Below are 22,274 nucleotides of genomic sequence, written 5' to 3'. Positions count from 1 at the left end.
TGTAAGAAATGAAACTGTACTGAAGATGACAGCATATGAGGTTGGGGAGGGATAGGCTGTATATTGAGATAAGGAAGTCAGCACAGGATTCTGATTGAGTAGCTCCAGGGCTAGAAGGTGTATACTTCTGTTCTCCAGTTTGTTTGCTTATCCATTTGATGAATATTTATAGGGGCCTAATATGTGCCAGGCAAGTCTCAGTTTCTGCTTTATTTCTTGTTCATGTTTACAGTAGGGGAAATAGATAACAGAAAAATGTATATAATACGCCAAGTGTTGGGGCTGTCGGAAGAGTGCAGCGGAGTGAGTGGGTCAGCTGCTCTGCCTGGGCAGTCAGAGAAGGCTGCAGCAGCAGATGGCAGACAGGCAGCAAACCAGATAGTGTCCACAACCAGGAGGTGTTTCTGAATAAATTGGCATATTTAGAGAATAATGCCTATTTCATTAAACTGTTGTTCATTTTCATTTTAGCAGTACAAAGGAATTGCACATAAATTAACTTGTTTGTTCATGTTTTACCTTCACAGTAGGGAACAGAATCAAACTGAATAGAAATTGCTTATCAAAATGGCTGACTCAAGTTTTCAGAGCTCTAAAAGTAAAAAGAGTACAATTTCTTGTCATAGTAAGTATTTGGGTTCCGTGCCTGTTAGTTTTCATATCACTTTTACTATATGTGTTTAAACATTTATATTTCATGTATATTTAGGCTTTCATTTTTGTTGTTTTTTAATACCTCTTGTTTGTCCAGTAAGAACTTGAGGTGACTCACAAGACATAGCACAGGAAGATAGGAGCAGTTTGTGGGGAGCTCGCTTCCTATGCTTTGAGTCAGTAGTTCCTTTTTCTTCCCTGAATTGGTTTCCTACTACTTATGATCATGGTCTGCTTTCCATGTAATACAGGCTCCCCTTAATTTTGGTACTCTTGCAGTGGTCATAAATGATCAACGTTCCCCCATTACAGTTCTGGGGGTACAAAAAAATTGAAAAGAGTGAAGCAGGGAATGGGAATTTTGGGGACATGAAAAGCCTCTTATTTTGGGTTTGGTTGACGTCTCTCACTAAAGACTGAGAACTTAGCACAATTCACAGCATTTGCAAAGGCTGCTGGCATAAAGACACTCCCTTTTCTAGAGACATATTTTTGAGTAGGAATATTAACATTTTCCTTTCCAGCTATTGACCTTCAGAAACCCCATTAACATTAAAGACATGTGGCAGCCTTCTTGTGCAATCATTGTGACCTATCATTTATCTGTTTGTAATCCCGAGTCACCCTATAATCTCATTAATCATAAAAGAGAGAAAAGGGAGAAAAATCCTAATAACCCTTTGAGATATAACTTGAGAGCCACCAAAATTGTGTGTATAGACATTGCTAAGACACTTACTCATGGCTCTCCTGAGAAAAGTCCACATCCTCACTCTTGCGTGTACTTTTTTTTTTTCCTTCTCGTGAGTGACTTTCTGTTAACCTTCATTCTTAACTCTGTGTTAAAAAATATCTCATTTTAGGTCTGGAGAGATGGTTCAGCAGTTAAGAGAACTGACTGCTCTTCCAGAAGTCCAGAGTTCAATTCCAAGCAACCCATTATATGACCCACAACCATTAGGTGTACATGCAATTAGAGGACCCATACACATAAAATAAATAAATCATTTTTTAAAGTCTCATTTTAATAAACTCCCACCTTTGCTTCGTGCTGTCTGGTCCTGATACTATTTTCTGTGGTGAACTCCAGGATCTGGCTTTACCTAAGTGGAGGTTCTTGAAGAGCAAGGGGCTGGCTCCTCAGCTGTGGGTACAGTTTGCAAAGAGCACCCGCCATAGCTACTTACCCTTTCCTCATTCTTTGTCTCTTCCCAGCACAGCATGTGGAACAGTTAAGGATGGGTTGTTTGTAAGTGCGGTTCACTCTTAGTGGACAGGGAGGTTAAAGCAAGCATTCTAAGGCTTACGAGGACGTAAGAAAGATACTTGAGATGATCTCGCCAATGTCAGTACTCTTACAGTAGTGGAGAAGAAAGGTTTTATATCCTATATTCTAACAACACATAACCAAGAAACATGTGCAGTGGAAGTAGGAGGGTAGTGACCAGGGAGGATACATCCAGGCTAGGAGGGTATCCTACAGAGTTCTTGTTGAGTGTTGGTCTGGAACTGCTATATATTCAAATGCTAAGTACTGGCCCCAAGATCTGGTTGCAGTCCTGACTAGCAGATTCTCATGTACACCAGTGATGTCGTATCAACTTTGCTCACCAATCTTCTCCGACTGATTAAATAAAAGTGGCTATAGCCAAGTCCTATTAAAAAGATCAGTAGGACTGTGTCTTGATTATTTGGGGGACTTCAACTTAAAACAACTAATTCAGTTCATTCAGCATCATAGACTGTTCCAGTCCGGACTTCATTTAAACCTATATTTTCACAGCATATAGAGACTTGACAACAATTGTTACAGCTAGCTTTCTTTCTTTCTTTCTTTCTTTCTTTCTTTCTTTCTTTCTTTCTTTCTTTTCTTTTCTTTTCTTTTCTTTTCTTTCTTTTTTTTCGGAGCTGGGGACTGAACCCAGGGCCTTGCGCTTGCTAGGCAAGTGCTCTACCACTGAGCTAAATCCCCAACCCCACAGCTAGCTTTCTTAAGACTAACCATTTTTCTAATCTTCTTGGACCCCCACAAAAGAAAACTACACTCTAAAATCAGCAGGAAGCAATTTTAAGCAAACAATGTCCCATTCTCTTAAGGCAGGGAGGGTAGGTTTTGGTTGTTCTATTAGGTGATGGATGTTGTCATTCTAAAGGGATTGCTTACAAGTTACTAAATAGTCTTGATTTAAAAAACAAAAACCAAAGTATAGGAAGCTAGACTCAAGGATTTCTGTTTTTCTTTTCTCTATCCTTTCTTCCTCGGGTAAAGGCAAAGGGGTTGAGAAGGAAAAGGGAGATACAGAAATAATACAGGAAGAATAGGAACAAGAGTAGATTATTGAATCTACTCTTAAACCAAAGAATATTTTATAGCCAATAATCTTACATTGGTATAAATCTTTGTATATTGTTACATATTAAGGTCATATTTTGTTACATTGGTATAGATATTTGTATAAACATACTATGTATACATTGTCTTTTTTTTTTTAAGTTTTTTAAGTGTTTATGAGTGTTATATCTGCTTGTACACCTACATGCCAGAAGAGGGCATTGAATCCCATTATAGATGGTTGTGAGCCACCATGTGGTTGCTGGGACTTGAACTAAGGACCTCTGGAAGAACAGAGAGTGCTCTTAACTGGCAAGCCATCTCTCAAGCTCTCTATACATGTTTTCCACTCTTATTTTGGGTCCTGTACCTAAATGATTCTTTTTTTTTTCTTTTTTTTTGGGAGCTGGGGACCGAACCCAGGGCCTTGCGCTTGCTAGGCAAGCGCTCTACCGCTGAGCTAAATCCCCAACCCTAGATGATTCTTAGTGTAATATGAAGTTCTAGTCTCTTTTAAAGCTGCTAGTACAAGCTGTTTAGGATGATTAAGTAATCTGAGCTAATAGTCAATCAAACTCATGACCATGGTAGATACTAGACTAGTTTATCACAAAATATGCTTCCTAAAATCAGGTAGTAAATAGCTAAAAACCATCAATTCACGTATATTGTAGATAAATAGATGGTCTCCAAAACCTTGGAGATACACAGAGTATGGCATTTAAAGACGTTTTAACAATTGAAACCTTTTTTAGACAGTGAGACAGGTCTGCTCCTGGCAGCACCTCCATTCCCCCTTCGAAGAAGATGATTAATATCAGATAACCTCCTTATGGAGTTTGCTTCAAACATGGCAACCTACCACGGGGTAAAATCTGCCCTTGCTTCAACTGCAGACAGAATTGTGTCCAAAATGGACAAACATGGATACAAGGAAGTCAACTGTCAAGCTTTGTAAGGCAAGGTAGGATAGCACTTCATAATTCCTGTTCCAAATAAAGTCTGTCAGATATACTGGGTTAGAAGGCTGAAGATTGGCTGTTCCCTCAGTTTCTGCTCCATCTTTGCCCCAGCACATCCTGTAGGTCTAAGGTTTTGTGGTTGGGTTGGTATTCCCATTCCTCCATTGGAAGTCTGGCCTAGTTATAGGATATGACCATCATTTTGTGATTTTTAACTGAGTTAGCAGTAGTTCATAGCTCAGAATGCTTCTTATATATATATTTTGTTGTTGACTACGTATCTTATTTTCAGTATTTAAAGGGAAGATACACACATATATTCTTGCAATTTTGTGGCCTGTAAAGGGGAAATATGTCTTACTGTCAGATTGTCAACACAGTTGCTTTTGTCAGCACAGCTGTCCAAGGTTGTGGTGAGATGACGATTGGATGCACACTGCTTTGTATCCCATAACACCCTCCTCGGACTGGAAGCAGAGGGCAGAGGGCAGTGTCTGCTCACTTGGTCATCCAGGCTGATGAGCTGTTGCTGTGTGTCCAGTGTTGCACTGGGAACAAAACCTTCAGGAGAGACTTTCCTACATGGGAGAGAAACTGGGGAAGCTTTCTGTGTAATAGTTCTCAGTTCCTTCAGCACTTTGCAGGCTGTTCAGAGTGGTGGCGTTGGGGTGGGGCATCCTCATTAAGTCTCCCTTTCAGACCTGGTGGGTTGCCATGTTCAGAGGGTATTCACAGACTAGTCCCTACTTAGAAATGGGCTGTCAGGATGTTTCCTTTTGTTGTTTTTTATTTTGTTTTTACTTTGATAGAGTCCCATGTTAAGCCTTAAACACTATGTCGTCCAGGGTGAATTAGAATTTATTATTTTTTTATTTTTTTAAGGTTTCTTTGAATTAGAATTTATAACCCTCCTGCTTCTATCTCCTGAGTTCTGTGTTTACAACTGTACCACTGTGCCCAGGTCCCTAAGTGTTTTCAGAAGAAAACAGGCAGTGGAGCACAAAGCTCACATAACTGCTTTCCAGGATATGCTAGAATAATTAAGCTGTGGTCCCTAAAGGAAGTCAACCCAGGAACTAGGGATGATGGTCCACATCTGTAGTTCTGGAGCTTGGGATGTGAAGCAGTGTGGCCTGGACTTCAGAGTCTTGCTCAGCTGCACAGTGAGTTCAAGGCCAGCAAATCTCACAGGAGACCATGTGAAAAAGCAGAGGGGAAAAGGGAGGGGGAAGGAGCTCGGTGGCTTACGGGACATTTCATGTACTACTTACAACATTTCAATTCATGGTGAAACTGCTGATGCAGTTGCCTTGGCTGCTGCTCTCCATATTGTTTTGTGCTGTTACTGTTTGGTAGTTGGATGTCGTTTGTTAACTCCTCAGGGTCCCAGAGATGCTCATGGTAACAGTCTACATAGTTAAAGAAGAGAGTCTTTATCCCACCACTTGGGAGGCAGAGGAAGGCAGGTCTCTGAGTTAAGAGGCCAGCCTGATCTACAAGTGAGTTTCAGACACCAGGGCCACACAATCAGAGGAAGGAAAAGAAAAGAGAACCTTTAAAAAAACAAAATTTAGCAATTTTTCTTCATTGTGTGTTTAAAAGTTACTCCTGGACCTTGGAGTTATATTCCTTGATAAAAACCAGGTCCTCTAGTCTTGTCACTTTATTCTTTCAATTGAAGTCATATGGATACATTGCCTCAAACAGACAAGAAAAAAGAGCAAGATGGACCAAAAATAGGATAATAGAAAGGAGGATGCAGGCGCTGCTGGTGTAGGGCACTCATTGTTGAGGCCTCATGTGAGTTTCCAGAGATGGAGGTGGTGATCTTGAGGGCCCTGCCTTGCTTCCCCTGCTGCTTTCCTAGGTCTGTCCAGACAGGGGAGCTCTGAGCTCTTGCTCTCGCTAGTCTCCCTGTTTCCACCCCTCCTTCCCATCTCCACACATGCACACGCGCACATGCTCCAGCTTCCAGACGGAGTAAGAAAGCAGTGTCTGTACTCAGTCTCCAGACCTTGTTTCTTTGAGGTGTGGCCACACACACAATGCTATGTGACCTCATCTTCTAATCAAGACAGGCATTTGAAATTCTTCTACATTTTTAAGAAATAATTTTAAATTAAAAATTATAAGATTTCAGCAGATAACACCTAGCATTTTCTAATTTTATAGTAAAATGTTTCATTATCAGATTAGGAAGGAAAATTAATGCATTTTCAGTGAAGTGATATTAGATAACAAAAAGAAATATGCCCTAAAAATTTCATCTTCGTTTTCTCATATATTTTAGGATACATTGAGCTCCAGGGATCCTTACCAGTTCTGGGGTTACAGACACATGGGACTATGCCTGATTTTTATGTGGTTGTTAGTTATCTGAACTTAGGTACTCATGCTTGGGTGACAGGCACTTTACCAGTTCCCATCTCCCTGTCCAGCTCTTTTTAGCTGACATCTTTTACATGACAAGAAACCGTTATTTTGGGTGGTGCCAGTGATCAGACCTAGGGCCTGTTAGACAAGGTACAGGTTTTAAAGACTGAAGCAGGCTGTGGCGATACTGCTGAGCTGCATGGTCTTCAAACTGAAGACCATGTGTGCAGTGGGTGGACTTCATTCATCGTTGTGAGAAAAGGGAGCGTGCGCGCTCCCTCTCTCTCTCTCTCTCTCTCTCTTTCTCTCTCTCCGTCCCTCCCTCCCTCCCTCTGTGTGTGTGTGTGTAGCGTTGCTATGTTGTATAATATCTTTTTTATGGAGCCTCATGACTCGAGGCAAGCACCTTACATTGCAACTGAGCCGAGACCTCCAGATCACCTGAATTGTCATGAACTTCTGCTTATCAGACATGTGCACAAAGCTTATGGACTTATGGGTGTATCTGTTCATTAATTGCACTGTATTTTAGATTTTTGATAACTTCTTTTGGTTTGGGTTTTGTGGAAAGCACCTTCTCCCATTTTACTGTTTGTTTGTTTATTGAGACATGGTGTTCTGTAACTTTGTTTGTTATATCATGAAACTGGGAGAATTATTCTAACTTCTCCAACTAGACGCTTTTGAAACTCCATTCGATATATGGCAGTCTCAACCTCCATTTTCCAGACTAGCTCCTGCAGGTAAGAGACAGATGTTGTGATGTGACTAGAAACATCCCAGGTTCTTTAGAAGGAAGGATCTTAGTCACAAATGTGCTGGGTATGCTAGTGCATAGCTGTAATCCCAGCTGGGTCACTGAGGCTGAGGCCAGCCTGGGCTACGTAAGAAGTTCCAGGAAAGCCTGGGATGAAGTGCAAGCCTGCCTCAGCTCTCTACTCACACAAACACAGTTTATTGTAGGCACTGACCTGAGGTCCTGGCAGAGTTACTCTTTTTATTTAAATTACAATAACAGTTTGTTTATTTGGAATCTTGTAAACATTTGTAAAGATTGGCTCTGAGACTCAGAACAGTTTCTAGGATGCCCACAAGATGGCACTTGCCACCCTGTGTCCTCTTTCCCTTCAGTTTAAGGAGAGTCAACAAAATGTACAAAGTTTGAGTCTTAAATTTAGTACTTGGAAATGTGTTCATTTTTAGAGAGGAGCTGGTTCTTCTGTTGAAGATGTTAAGGTTATTTTGAAAGCTGTAAACTAGAAAGGGCTGCCTCCATTCATTGTATTTGCCCTTTAAGTGCCTTAAAAAGAAAATAGGGGCTGGGGATTTAGCTCAGTGGTAGAGCGCTTACCTAGGAAGCGCAAGGCCCTGGGTTCGGTCCCCAGCTCCGAAAAAAAGAACCAAAAAAAAAGAAAAAAAAGAAAAAAGAAAATAGAGGTTTATTTTATTACCTATGTACTGTATATAATGAAATGGAAGATATTTACAAACATACACACACATCACATGCACATTATCAATGGAATATATTATATTCTAGAGCCACTCAAAGTTTAATATATCAATAATAGTCCTTACTATAATGTCGTCTCCATAGGAGCCACACTGCCACCTCATTTCCTTATGAAAAGGCACTGTCTTCCTCTTCATGACAGTGTCTTCAGTTAACCCAGTCCAGTGAGGAGCCAGGGCACAAGTCTATAGATAGAACCTTTTGGACCACAGAGGAAACAGGACTGGCCAAAAATGGGTCTGGATGGACAGACTTGAGTGGCCATTGATAATCTACATATATTTCATATAAACCATTTTCTCTCTTCTATACTGTTTTATTTTAACTTTTCTTTATGAAATAGGGAGCATGAAGTACTCTAGCCACTATCTATTATAAAGAAATTTTAATTTATTGATACTTCTGATAGAATCCTGTTGGCACCACAGGTAAAAGTGCCCTTTTGTAAGAAAGCATGGGAGATGAGGATAGTCTAGTTTTTAGCAATCTTCAAATAATGGCATTTACAAGAACACTGGCCACTGGGCGGAGAGATGGCTCAGAGGTTAAGAGCACTGTCTGCTCTTCCAAGAGGTCCTGAGTTCAGTTTCCAGCAACCACATGGGGGCTCACAACCATCTATAATCAGGTCTGGTGCCCTCTTCTGGCCTGCAGGCATACATGCAGGCAGAAAGCTGTATGATGTATACATAAAAACAAAACAAAACAAAACAAAACAAACCACTGGCCACTAGCAATTGTTTCAGATAATTGTGTAATTTTTATATTTAAAGGCAAGAAAGAATTTGGAATATAATATGGAACTATTCTAGTTTTAGTACTTATCAATTCCTAATTCTTTTTTTCTTTTTTTTTTTCCTGGTCATAAAAGATATTTTATTAAGTTTAAAAAAAAATACTTGGTTTCCCAACTGTAATTTCAGTGGACACACAAAGAACACTGTGGTCTGGTTAGCTGTGTTTAAAATGCAGACACCTGAACGCCGTTACAGTGAAGGAACCAAGGGGTTGGTGTCAGTAACAGATGCTCCATGAGGCCCACCTTATTCCAATCTACATTTAACACTGCTCTAGTAGTTTCGTGTTGTCACAGCAACAAGACACCTAGCAAAGGCACCTCAAGGAAAACAGACTTTATTTTGTCTCATGTTGCAGCCATGAAGGCTGTCAAGTCACGGAAGGCATGGCGGCAGGAGTTGGCGTCACATCCCATCCACAGACAGGAAGCGAGGGAAAGTGATGGTTGGCACTCAGCTCACTTTCTCCGTTTTATCCACATGGGATTACAGCCCATGAAATGGCTCTGGCCACCTTTGGAGATGGTCTCCTCACACCAGTTAACCTATTCCAGGGGATCCGATCTCTCACGACACACTCAGACATTTTTTTCCATGCTGATTCTAAATTCCATCAGGTCGATGACCAACGTGAACCGTCACAGACACCATCGGAAGACAAGAAAATGCACTCCTTCCTGCATTTCCTTCTGGGAAACAGGAAACAATAAAGGAAAATGACTAGGCACTAACTGTGGTCCTCTTCCTTCTCCATATTCCAAAGACCCTCAACACATGAGTACACGTGGCTCTTTTCCTATCTGCCAGCTGCCATTGCGTGTGATTAGAACAAAGATCTGTATAGACTTAAGACCCCATGATGGTGTTGGAGATGTAGACCATTCACTAAAGTGCTTGCACTGTAAGCAAGAGGTCATGAATTCAATCCCAGAACCCAAGTAAAATGCCAGGGACAATAGCACACACCTATAGTTTCAGCACTGAAGAAGCAGGGACGGAAATGTCCTGGGGGTTACTGGCCAGTCAGCCTAATTTAGTCAGTAAGTTCCAATCCAATAAGAGACCCTGTCTTAAAGGAAGTGAGTGACATTTTTCAGAAAGACACCTAAGGTTGTCGTCTGGCTTTCATACATGTGTACACATATGAATGCACACATGCATCATCATTGTTAGCACCATCACTCTCACTGTCATCATCATTATCATTATCATTGTCATCTTCACCGTTGTCATCACCATCATTGTCATTGTCATCATCATCATCATCATCATCATCATCATCGTCATCATCATCATCATCATCATTGTCATCATCGTCGTCGTGGTCGTCGTCGTCGTCATTGTCATCATTATTCATTGACATTGTCATCATCATCATCATCATCATTGTCATCATCATCGTCGTCGTGGTCGTCGTCGTCATTGTCATCATTATTCATTGACATCATTGTCATCATCATTGTCATTGTCATCATCATTGTCATTGTCATCATCATTGTCATTGTCATCATCATTGTCATTGTCGTCATCATTGCCATTGTCACCGTCATCATCATCATAGTCATTGTCATCATCATCATTGTCATTGTCACTGTCATCATCATCATCGTCGTCATTGTCGTCGTCATCATTATTCATTGACATCATCATTGTCATCGTCATCATCATTGTCATAATCTTCATTGTCATCATCGTCATTGTCATGACATCATCATTCATTGTCATCATTGTCATCCTCATCAACACTGTCATCGTATCATTATCATCATTGTCATTGTCATCAGTATCGTCTTCATTGTCATCATCGTTGTCGTCATCATCATTATAATCTTCGTTGTCATCATCATCATCATCACTGTCATCATCATTATCATTATCATCATTATCATTGTCATCACCATTGTCTTCGTTGTCATCATCATCATCGTCATCGTCATTGTCATCATCGTCATCGTCATCATCGTCTGTTGGGAGCCCTCATCCCAGTAGTGCTGTGGCTTTTCCTCATTGTTAACATAACAATACATTAAATGTAACAATTCGTGAAGGGGGCTTTTCCGGTTAGATTTGTGTTTCCTTTTGAGTCCTTCAGAACACATTTTACTCAGTTACCCCCCAACCCGCAGCAGAAACAACAAAGCTGTTTATCAAATATTCCCTTGATGAACAATGGAGAGAGAAGGAGCTGGGCACATGCTGCTGAACATTGAACCAACCTTCAGCAGTATGGCCACGCTCCAGAGCTGGCTGGGGACTGTCCGATCGATCATCTGGACACTTCTAATTGGGACACACCAAGGACATATGGATTAGCATTTTTTTCCCTTGGACCTGAACACAACAGCTGTTCTCCGAACTGGAGGCCATTTGAGTGTGAGCACAAACCTCCCCCAGGACCTACTCTGAGCTCCACTGGACCACAACCCTGCGGCTCTCAGTTCTGGTTTCCTTAGACATGCTCTTGGGCCCAAGGGAACTGGTGAGGCTGCTGGTCAGATCTAAATACTTGCCGGTGCTCTACCTGTAACTGTGTTCTGCCTGGTTTAGGGACCTTCACGGCATGCTTTATGAATTCCAAGTTTTGTTTATGAGTTCATTGGCTGTTTACACTGCTGGGCTCCATAGCTAAGCCAGACCAGGTATTCTCAAATATTCAGTCAGTCTCAAATGTTCATGGAGTCTCAGCTGACTCCATGCCAAGTCCTCGTTTGTTCAGTAATGGCTTTCTGAGCAGAGGTTGTGTGCCTGGCACTGTGCTAGGAACTTGTAAGGATACATTTGCAAATGACAGAGATCACCTTTGCACACCGTATAGCCTGGTGTTCTCTCTCTCCACACACTACCTCACACCAGGCCTGAGAAGATCAAGACCCTAGACCCCTGCAGGCTTCTGGATCTCTCGGATCCGCTTCAGGTTGCTTCATTGTCTGGATGCTACTGATTGATATTTTATTTTTAAAAGTCCTCTTGGCGCATCCCTGGAGTGCTGCTGGAGCAGCTAAATAGACAAGTGACAGAGTGACAAGTGGGTTTACAGCTGGGAGGGATGTGGTCATGGTTTGATTTGCCTTGGTTTGGTTTGCCTTGGTTTGGTTTGCTCTGAGAGGACGTATGGGGACAGAGGACACATGATTGGTATGGTGGTTTGAATAAGAATGACCCCCATAGGCTCATTTATTTGAATGCTTAGTCTCCAGGAAGTAGTAGAACTATTTGAAAGGATGAAGATTAGAAGGTACGGCCTCGTTGGAGAAAGCCTGTCACTGGGGCCTCTCTCTCTCTCTCTCTGTCTCTCTCTCTCTGTCTCTCTGTCTCTGTCTCTGTCTCTCCCTCTCTCTCTCTCTCTCTGTCTGTCTCTCTCTGTCTCTCTGTCTCTGTCTCTCTGTCTCTGTCTCTGTCTCCCCCCCCCCCCCTCTCTCTCTCTCTCCTCTGCCTGTGGATGAGGTTGTCCTCTCAGCTACATCTCCAGCGCCATGTCTGCTTGTGTGCTGCCATGCTCCTGCCATGATGATAATGGACTAAGTCTATAAAATTCTAAGAAAGCCCCCGATTAAGCGCTTCCTTCTGTAAGAGTTGCCTTGGTCATGGTGTCTCTTCACAGCAATGGATCAGCGATTAAGCAATGGGAGTGGAAAAGAATGTCTTCATGCCAATTCATCCCACGTGTTGTCCCAGGTGACACTTGGGTATTCAAAGCCTATGACAGCCCACTGGCAAAACCGGCCAGCCACAGTCTGCTTGCCATGCTGGGTATCAATAATCCCACTGAGTCTTTTCGATGGCTCATTGTGAATGTCATCTCAACCAGATTTGCAGTCACCTAGGAGCCATATCAGTGGGCGTGTCTGTAGGGGTGTTTCCTGAGAGATTTAACTGAGATGACATACCCTTAATGTGGAAATCACAATCCCATGGGCTGGGGTCCTAACAGAACTAAAAGGAGGCAGTGAACTGCCCCTCATCTCTCTGTCTTCTCCCCTCTCTCCCTCTTTCTACTCCTCTTCCCTCTTTCTTCCCTGATCCCTGACCTTCCCCCTCTTCCTGTTTGCTGACCTGACTATAGACACATGACTGACACCTTAGCTCCTACGTCCATACCTTCCCCATCACAATGATCTGCATAGCAAATATGATCCAAGGTAAAATAAACTTTTCCCTCCATCGGGTACTTCTGTCAATGGCTTCAGCATAGCAGTGAGACCTGCAGCCCTGTCCCTCACCATGGAAGTGAGACTGATAGCCCGTGCTATCATCCTGCCCCTTACTTGACTAGATATACTCAGAGGGGGCCCTTGGCAGCCTGCTAGGTTTACAAGCAACCACCCTCAAAGGTGTGGTGATCCCCAGGGTCTTAGAAAAGAACTACCTCTGAGGGCCTTGTGTAAGAACCTTCTACCTACATGGTACCACATGTCAGGCTGCCCTGCCACTCTGGGGCTCTGTCTGTAGGATACTAAGTTACCAGACCAGTCCTTTAAAGATGATTAATGGCAGACAACTGACTTTCTTTCTACACTTCCTCCTTTTTATGTAGCTTCTTTGGTTTAATATTTGTTGATTTTATCATCATCATCATCATCATCATCATCATCATCATCATCATCACCACTGTTTTAGGCTCATGTAACCCAGACCAGCCTGAAACTTTCTACCTACATCAAGATAACGTTGGGATTGATGATCATCCAGCATCCCTCTCCCAAGTGTTGGAATAACTGGATTCTGCCACCCTGCACAGTTTATGTGGTACCGGGGACCAAACCCATAACCTGGTTGTATGTGAGGGCAGGATTCTTCCAGCCAAGCTCCACCCTCAAGCCTTTGAAAAAGTTTCTGAAACATACACAGAACGTTTCTTCCAAAGGATTTTAGGAAATGCACGATAAGTTAAGACACCAACTTACCCTTTTGTTCTATGTACATTTTGATGGTTTTTTTTTTATTTATTGGGGGAGGGGATGTGCGAGTGTGTGGGGAAAAGGATATAACTCGAAGGTATTGGTTCTCTCTTTATATCACGTGGGATCCAGGGATCGAACTCAGGTCATCAGGCTTACAATCAAGCACCCTACCCACTGAGCCACCTTGCCGGCCCTTTACCACCAATTCTCTCAGTAGAATCTGCCCAGGATTTGGGCACTTTCACTAGTGCTCAAAGCAATGCATGGTGTGGACCATCTTACCCAGTAGTGAGTAAGGGCTACTTAGCAGGTCACCCTGTCACCAGCTATCACCCAAGTAATGAATTTGTATTGTAGTTAGGTCACAACAACCCAATGATAAGAGGATCTGACAGGAAGGAATCAAACAGAAGTCACCCTGAATCTCTTTGCCTCTGCTTCTTAGCTCTGATGTGGGGATAATGGTGCCTCTTCTCTTCATCCAAAGATTCCATGCTGGCTGGTCATTGAATGGAGAGATCAGTTTGGAGCCACGTGACTCAGGAAATCACAAGAGGTCAGGAGTTCTGTGACAGAAACCAGGGACAAGTACCAAATACATATATCATTATGATAGTGGCTTCTTATTCTCTGGGATGTGTTTCAAGACCCATGGTGGGTTCCTGGAACCATAGATGCGTAGTGCATACAGCACAGACACCCCAACACGTCTCTGAATAGAACCACATGCCATCCGCTCCTGCCCCCTCACTTCTTAGTCACTCTCTCACGAATGTCATCTTTCAGTAACCCGCCAAACCCTCCAAAATGTCCCGCCGACAAGGCCCGTGCATGCGCAGTACGGCGCCAGCCCGCTGGCCGCCGCGCTATCAATTCCTAATTCTAATTCTGAATGCTCCACTATTGCTGAGTAGAGCAATAGTGACGTCAGCGGGAATGTACGGATTGTAATGTGAATTACTTCAGGCTTCTTCTTACCCTGTCTGTGTAACATTTAGTTGATGCTGGTTTTTTGTTTGTTTGTTTGTTTGTTTGTTTGTTTTTTTCGGAGCTGAGTACTGAACCCAGGGCCTTGAGCTTGCTAAGCAAGCGCTCTACCACTGAGCTAAATCCCCAACCCCTAGTTGATGCTGTTTTATCTCTACTATTTACATTAATATTCTGTGTGGAGGGAATGATGCTGACTCACGTTGAGATCGGTAGAGGAATTTATGCTGTTGGCTGCTCTGTAAAATTCTACCAACAGTTTCATTGGGAGTAGCATTGTGCTCAAAGAGGCTAAAATGGGAAGTACATTTAGTATATTATATTGCTGGATCATTGCTTCATGGGGACATTCTGAATTTTTCTTGGCCTCTTCATAAGGGAGTCAAGCTGCAAATGCAAGGCCATAGAATAAGAGCAGTAAAACAAATTTTGTTGTGGTTGCAGATTGAGTCAGATTTTTGAATGTCTAAGTTTAAGCCCTTAACCAAATACTTTGGAGGTTGGCAAGTGCTCATTTCCCACCCTTCTTGGGAAGGTTTGTGAAGAGTCTATTATACTGGAAGAAAGAATCATACAGCTTTCTTCTTAGAACAATTGTTACATGTCCTTGCTAAGCTGGCGCACTGACTGCTCTGTGGGCAGGCTGCACATGGAAAGCATTCCTTTGTTAGCTTGGCCTTTTTTGTGTCAAGGGCTCAGTGTCCTTTCAGATTAGTTACTGACATCCTGTCATTTTGCACTAGATCTCCTTTTACTGTGTAGCCCTGGCTGTCCTGGACTTGCTTTGTAGACCAGTCTGGCCTTGAACTCTGATCTAGCTGCCTCTGCCTCCCGAGTGCTGGGATTAAAGAGTGCGCCACCGCCACCTCCCTAGATCTCCTTTTAAAAGCTTGTAAAACATCTTTTTAAATTGGATATTTTATGTATTTACATTTCAAATGTTATCCCCTTTCTCAGTTTCCCCCCCCTCTCCCACACCCCCTCTCCCTTCTTCTGTGAGGATGCTCCCCCTCCACCTCATCACCCTGGCATTCACTGGGAAATGAGCTTTCACAGGACCAAGTGCTTCTCCTCTTATTGATGCAGGACAATGCCATCCTCTGCTACATATGTGGCTGGAGCCATGGGTCCCTCTATGGCTACTCTTTGGTTGGTGGTTTAGTCCCTGAGAGCTCTGGGTGGGGGGGGGTGTGGTTGGTTGCTATTGTTATTCTCCCTATAGGGTTGCAAACTCCTTCTCCTACTTCAGTCCTTTCTTTAACCCCTCCAATGGGGTCCCCATGCTCAGTCCAATGGTTAGTTGCAAGCATCCTCATCTGTATCAGTAGGGCTCTGGCAGAGCCTCTCAGGAGACACCCATATCAGGCTCCTGTCAGCAAGCACTTCTTGGCATCAGCAATAGTGACTGGGTTTGGTGGCTGCATCTGGGATGGACACCAGGTGGGGCAGTCTCTGGATGGCCTTTTCTTCGGTCTTTGCTCCACTCTTTGTCCCTGTATTTCCTCCTGTGAGTATTTTGTTCTCCCTTCTAAGAAGGACTAAAGCATCCACATTTGAACTTCATGTGTTCTGTGAATTGTATCTTGAGCTTTTGGGCTAATAACCACTTAATCAGTGAGTGCATACCATGTGTGTTCTTTTGTGATTGGGTTACCTCACTCAGGATGATATTTTCTAGTTCCATCCATTTGCCTAAGAATTTCATGAAGTCGTTTTTAATAGCTGAATAGTACTCCATTTTGTAAATGCACCACATTTTCTGTATCCATTCCTTTGTTGAGGGACATCTGGGTTCTTTCCAGCTTCTGGCTATTATGAATAAGGCTGCTATGAACATAGTGGAGCATGTGTCCTTGTTATGTTGAAGCATCTTTTGGGTATATGCCCAGGAGAGGTATAGCTGGGTCCTCAGGTAGCACTATTTTCTGAGGAACCTCCAGACTGCTTTCTAGAGTGGTTGTACCACCTTGCAATGCCACCAACAATGGAGGAGTGTTCCTCTTTCTCCACATCCTCCCCAGCATCTGTTGTCACCTGAGTTTTTGAATTTAGCCATTCTGACTGGTATGAGGTGGATTCTCAGGGTTGTTTTGATTTGCATTTCCCTGATGACTAAGGATGTTGAATATTTCTTTAGGTACTTCTCAGCCATTTGATACTTCTCAGTTGAGAATTTTTTGTTTAGCTCTGTACCATTTTTTAATAGGATTATTTTGTTCTCTGGAGTCTTAACTTTTTGAGTTCTTTGTATATATTGGATATTAGCCCTCTCTGGGATGTAGGATTGGTAAAGAACTTTTCCCAAACTGTTGGTTGCCATTTTGTCCTAATGATAGTGTCCTTTGCCTTACAGAAGCTTTGCAATTTTATGAGGTCCCATTTGTCAATTCTTGATCTTAGAGCATAAACCATTGGTGTTCTGTTCACACCCTCTGCCTGTGTAAAACATCTTTTTAAATTTTAATTTTTGTTGACTTCATGTTAACATTGCATTTCAGCATTTCATTTCTGAAGTAGGTGCTAGAGAAATTATGGTCAGAAGAATGCAGTATGGGAACAAATGTGGGGCTGTTTGCCAGCATCCAGGGCTTGTTTACTCACTGCCATAGTTGAGTACTAAGATGGTGATTTTTTATTTATGAAGTGACTTGGCTAATTTTTCATTGATAAAATAAAAAAGTATGCTTTCAACTGTATCCATTTCCAGTTGTTTTTTTTTTTTTTTAAGTATTTTTCAGAGTCAAAGAAACTTCTAGGTGTGGGTTGCAAACTTTTTAACTATAAAATTTTTTGACTTTATTTTTGTGTTTAGGTTTGTAGTCTGCATTTGAGAACAAGTGGATTTTAAATAACTTAGATGGATTTTTTTGTGTATCTTTTTGACATTTGTAAAATATTAAACAACTACTTCTCTAACTGGGCTTTTGGGTATGTGCTACAATCTTTTGCTTCCTACTCAGATACATTTTGTTCATGTCCTCTAATTTCTGATTATCATTATCTTAAAAATTTTATATGGGCTTTCCCTAAATTCTGTGGCCTGTGGCAAAACCCTGGCTGCCCTCTTTACACCTCTTTTTGCTTGGTCCAGTGCCATCAACTGTAAGGAGTCGTGTTTACTTCTCAACGTCAAAAAATAAATGCAACAAACACTCAGAGAAATACATAGTGGATAATTACTTTTGAACAAACTGCACATAAAGTGTAAAAGTAGGTTAAGACTAGAATTGTAAGTTCTGGCTTGTTTCTGAGTGAGCACACTCTAGGTTGTTCCCTGAGAAAGTTCTGTGGCCCCTGCTTTGATTTGATGGTCAGTTATGAACTATTAAAGAATCATTTATTTTGTTATATCACAGGAATTTAAAGCCATTAATGATATATTCATCTCTTGCAGAATATAAAAGCAATGAAAATATTTTTTCCATTGCAGTTATTTTTCTGTGCTTGATGTTGGTTTGAATCACATTTTTTTTTTCTAAGACAGAGTTTCTATCTGTAACTCTGGCTGTCCTGGAACTCACTCTGTAGACCAGACTGGTGTTAAACTCAGGTTCTCCTCAGAGATCTGCCTGCCTTTACCTCTTCAATCACATACTCCTTTTTCCCTTTGCAGTGGCAATGCTCTTTTGTTCCAGATCCTAGAATTCTACATTTTGGAGGGCATCCTAACGATGTTAATGCAGTAAAGCTTGCAGACAGTGTTTTAGACCAAATGCTTCTTCATAGCTGCCTGACATAAGTCACTCAATCTGCTTCTAGTATAGCAATATTGTTTATTAAGATGTTTTAATTTGAATTTCAAATTAAACAAAGGATATTTAGATATTTAAGAATTGGTAATGATTTGCCTGTCCATTTTTCTGGAACACATTTCAAACATGAGGCCTGTGGTAGAAATGTGAAAACAATGATTGCTTAAATAAAGATCTCTCAGAAAGTTCTTTCATGTATGATGTCTTGTGGATATTCTGTTGACTTGTCTCTTCTTTCTGTTAGTTGGTAGAAATTCATTAACTTTTAACCGTGTTCATGTAAGAGATCTCTTGTCCTGTTTGAGTCATGATTGCTTTACATGGTTTTAACCAATACCTATATCCACATTGTGCTTTGTAATTGTCTTATATGCATGTATTTGTATGTGCAGTATGTATGTTTTGCACCTGCACATGCATTTGTTACATTCACTTGGGTCAGGCTCTTGATGTTTGTCATGCAGGAAATGCTTAGGAACTTTTTGTTGCAGAGTGACAGGAAGGAGCTTTCTTTTGTCACACCTTTGATCTTGCATCACCGATGTTCTGAAGACTGTATGGAAACCTCTCTACTGACATCTCTGTGTATTTTCCTGAAATTTTCTTTAATATTAGCTATCTCAGGGAAAATAGTAATACAGCAGCAAACATTCTTCGTCCTTAACCAAAATAAAATACTGATTTTTACAGGCAGATTTCCATAAGCCTGCATCCCATGTTGTTGATCACTACCGTACTGTCAAAACCAGCCCCTCAAAGTGAGACAGGTCATTATGGTCTGCCTATCAGAAATTCATATTAGCTTTCAGGAAAACTCTTCCATTTAAACTCCAAATGGGAAGCTCTCAAGTACTCTTTACTTAAAAAAAAATCTTAAAAAAATTTAAGACAGAGAGTCTCTAGCCTAGGCTGGCTTTGAACATGCTTTGTAGCTGAGAATGACATTGAACTTCTGATTCTCCTGCTTCCACCTTCCTGAGTACTGGGATTATAGGTATGAGCCACTGTGGTTCAGCTGATAAGTCTAGGTCCTGGCTTGTACAGAGGCCCATGCTTTCACATACGGTGTGCAGAACAGCAGGGATGCAAGCCTTTGCAAGGTCATAGGCAGCACACAGGAGTGTGATGCAGGCATTAAGTGCCACAGGTCACCACAGGTCACCACAGGTCACCACAGCTCTCTTGCAGGACACACGTGGAACACTGAAAAGAGCACAGAGATGGAGCGCAGGACTAGGGATGTAGTTCAGCTGGCAGAGGGGTTTAGGCAGCACGCGCCAGGACCTAGGAGGTAGGAGGGTTGTTGGCAGCCCACTTGACTGGGAAATACCAGAGAGCACAGTCATTGGATTGAGCATTCTCTTTTTCACCCTCAGTTACTACAGAAACTGCAGGTAGAAGATTGGGATCTGATGAACTTAGAGATTCAAGGCAACAATAGTGTTAGGGTGATCTGGACGTGAATGAAGCTGTGAGAATGGCTAGTTTGCTATAGAATTGCTGTCATGAAATGAGATACTGGGGAAAGAGAGTGCCATTAGTCTTCAGAGAAGCTTGTGAGCTCCTTTCTTATGTGCTGGAGATTTTGGGCAGGATGGATTTTCCATTCCTGTCTCCCTAATGCATGCAGAGTCAGTTTTCTATCTTTCTTTCTTGTACAGTTATGTAGTCCATCCCTCACTTGATAACACATTGCATGGATGCATATGAACTCTGATAGCTTGACTTATGGCTTTCTCCCTCCTTCCCAACACACGGACAACAGTCTGAGGCCTCACTTTACCTTCTGTACCAACCTCCACAGCTGGTGTGAATGCCACATTGCAAAAATCATGAGTGCCGCTCTGCCACCCACTTCTTCCTCCCACCCCTATATATTAGGTTCCTTTTTCAAAAGAAACCATCCTCAACAAAAATGATTCATAGTTAATATCACAGGAAGCAGAAATGCAGGATTATGCAGAGTTTATCTGCATATTCCAGCAGGATTTTTAGCTTAAGAAAATTTGAATTTGGAAGAGGTTGCTGTTCTTGACCTTAATAGGACTCCTTTATGAATACAGACATGTGCCCTTCCTGTCACTGAGCCCAGTCAGGATAGTGTCACTTCAAGAGATAAGCATGATGTAGGCCTGAGAGTTAGCGCTTCAGCCTTAATGGATTTAAGATATGATCATTCTCTCTGAACATGACAACCAGGGAACATCCCAAGACTTACAGTGAAGGATGTACTATAAGGAAGCCAGCAATGGCAAGAATGTGCCAACAGTGTGAATGAACCTGGCTGTAAGAGACATCCCCTTGCTAGCCTTCCACACTGGCTATTTGTATACATTATTTAGCTTAGTGTTGGACTCTTGGGCCCGCATTTGAAGGATCCCCTCAAATACCAGCAGAGCCTGTCTTTGAGCAGTTTACAGGCCTTTTATTCATGTGACCTTCCTTAGCGTGCCTCCTCTCCATTCTCAAGTAATTTGGTTCTCTCTGACTGAGTCAACACTTGTAGATGAGCTTCCTGGCTCTCACTCTTGCCTTGACCATAAGCATCCCTGTTACCAGTCACAGCTATGAGCATGTGCAGTGAAAGAGTATGATCTGGGTTAAGGACTGACTCTGCTGAGCGTGTTTAACTGTGTTTATGCCTTGGTCTCTGTTACTGGTTTTCTAATTTTTAAAAGGCATATGAATTATACCTATTTCTCAAGGTTGTTTTGAGTTATTAACAAAATAAGTTTAAAAGCATTTAACAAAACCTGGTGAATTATAAGGTGTACAAATCTAGTACCGTGGACTAGCTATTGCTTTAACTTGTTTTTAGACACTCAAACTAATTTCAGCCCGTTCACCTAGTCGCTATTACTGAGAGCCCCATAGATTGTTTTGGTTGTGGGGTGCATTACATGTTTATATATTGTGAATGAGGATCTCTGGGGAAAAAAGCTGTGTATACAAAAGCTGACTGACTGTTAGAGCTTGAGTGGTGAGGAGAGGGTGGGACGGTTCCTTCTCAGAGCCCAGCTACAGTTTATCTTGGGCTGTTCCTAGGGGTTTTCTAATCCCTCTATGTGTCAGACCTAACTAACAACCTATAACTAGAGGCAAGCCAACCTAACTAACATCCTGCAGATAAAACCCACAAAACCTTTTACAGTGTATTAACAAAGCCTACTTCCACCAGTCAGAAGGCAGAAGAGTTGAGCATCTGAGGCCTGTAGCTGAGGTCTCCCCACATTGCTGAACCACCTGGCTGCTGATCAGTGATCCCAACTTGTTGTTTTAAAAGCGTCTTGATTTACGGCTGCTTTGGCTCTTACTATAGAAACTGCATGAAGCTGCTTTCATGTTGGAACAGACTTGGGCTAAAATAAATCAAATTTGGTCACCAAGTTTGGTTACAGAATAAACAATCTCTTACTCCCTTTGAGATAAAAGCTGTGTTTTGGGTTAACAATATTCACTGTATTTAAAATTAAAATTGAAAAATAACAAAATTAGCAGTTAATTTAAAGGTAATGTTAACAAGGCTATTACATGCTAGAATAAATAATATGAGAAAACATTTAATAAAGTAATAAGAAAAGAGTTTTGTTTGTTGGTTATGTCTGATTGTAGAGAATTGGAGATTAAATATCTCACCTGTCTTTAGGACTATGATTTTGAGTAATGAAGAAACTGTCTTCAGATAGGCACGTAGTTGAAAAAATGAAAACGAAGTATTTTAATAGTCTTTTTAGATAGTTGCTGATTTTCTTTGATGCTACCCTAAAATTTGATGAGTAGTATTTTATTTTCATATGTGTATATATGTGTACGTGTTTGTACATGTAGTGTATGGCTGAGTATACATGTTGGGTGGCTTCCTCAGTCTCTGTCACTTTAGTGTTTTGAACGGGAGTTTCTCACCAACACTGAAGCTCACTGATCTGACTATATTTTCAGGCCAGCAAGCCCCATTGATCTTCTGTCTCTGCCTCCTCAACACTGGCATTACAGACATGCACAG

General features: G+C 41.7%; 1 protein-coding gene across 3 annotated transcripts in view; it reads left to right on the top strand.

The window, feature by feature from the left end:
* The window catches only part of Chn1 (chimerin 1), a 166,712-nt gene that overhangs the window by 11,146 nt on the left and 133,292 nt on the right, over positions 1–22,274 (top strand). The gene's annotated exons all lie outside the window — the stretch shown is intronic.

Source organism: Rattus norvegicus, chromosome 3 (genome assembly GCF_036323735.1).
Source record: "Rattus norvegicus strain BN/NHsdMcwi chromosome 3, GRCr8, whole genome shotgun sequence".
NCBI lineage: Eukaryota > Metazoa > Chordata > Mammalia > Rodentia > Muridae > Rattus > Rattus norvegicus.
The sequence above is the reverse complement of the archived record's forward strand: the minus strand, read 5'-3'. Positions and strand labels throughout refer to the sequence as shown.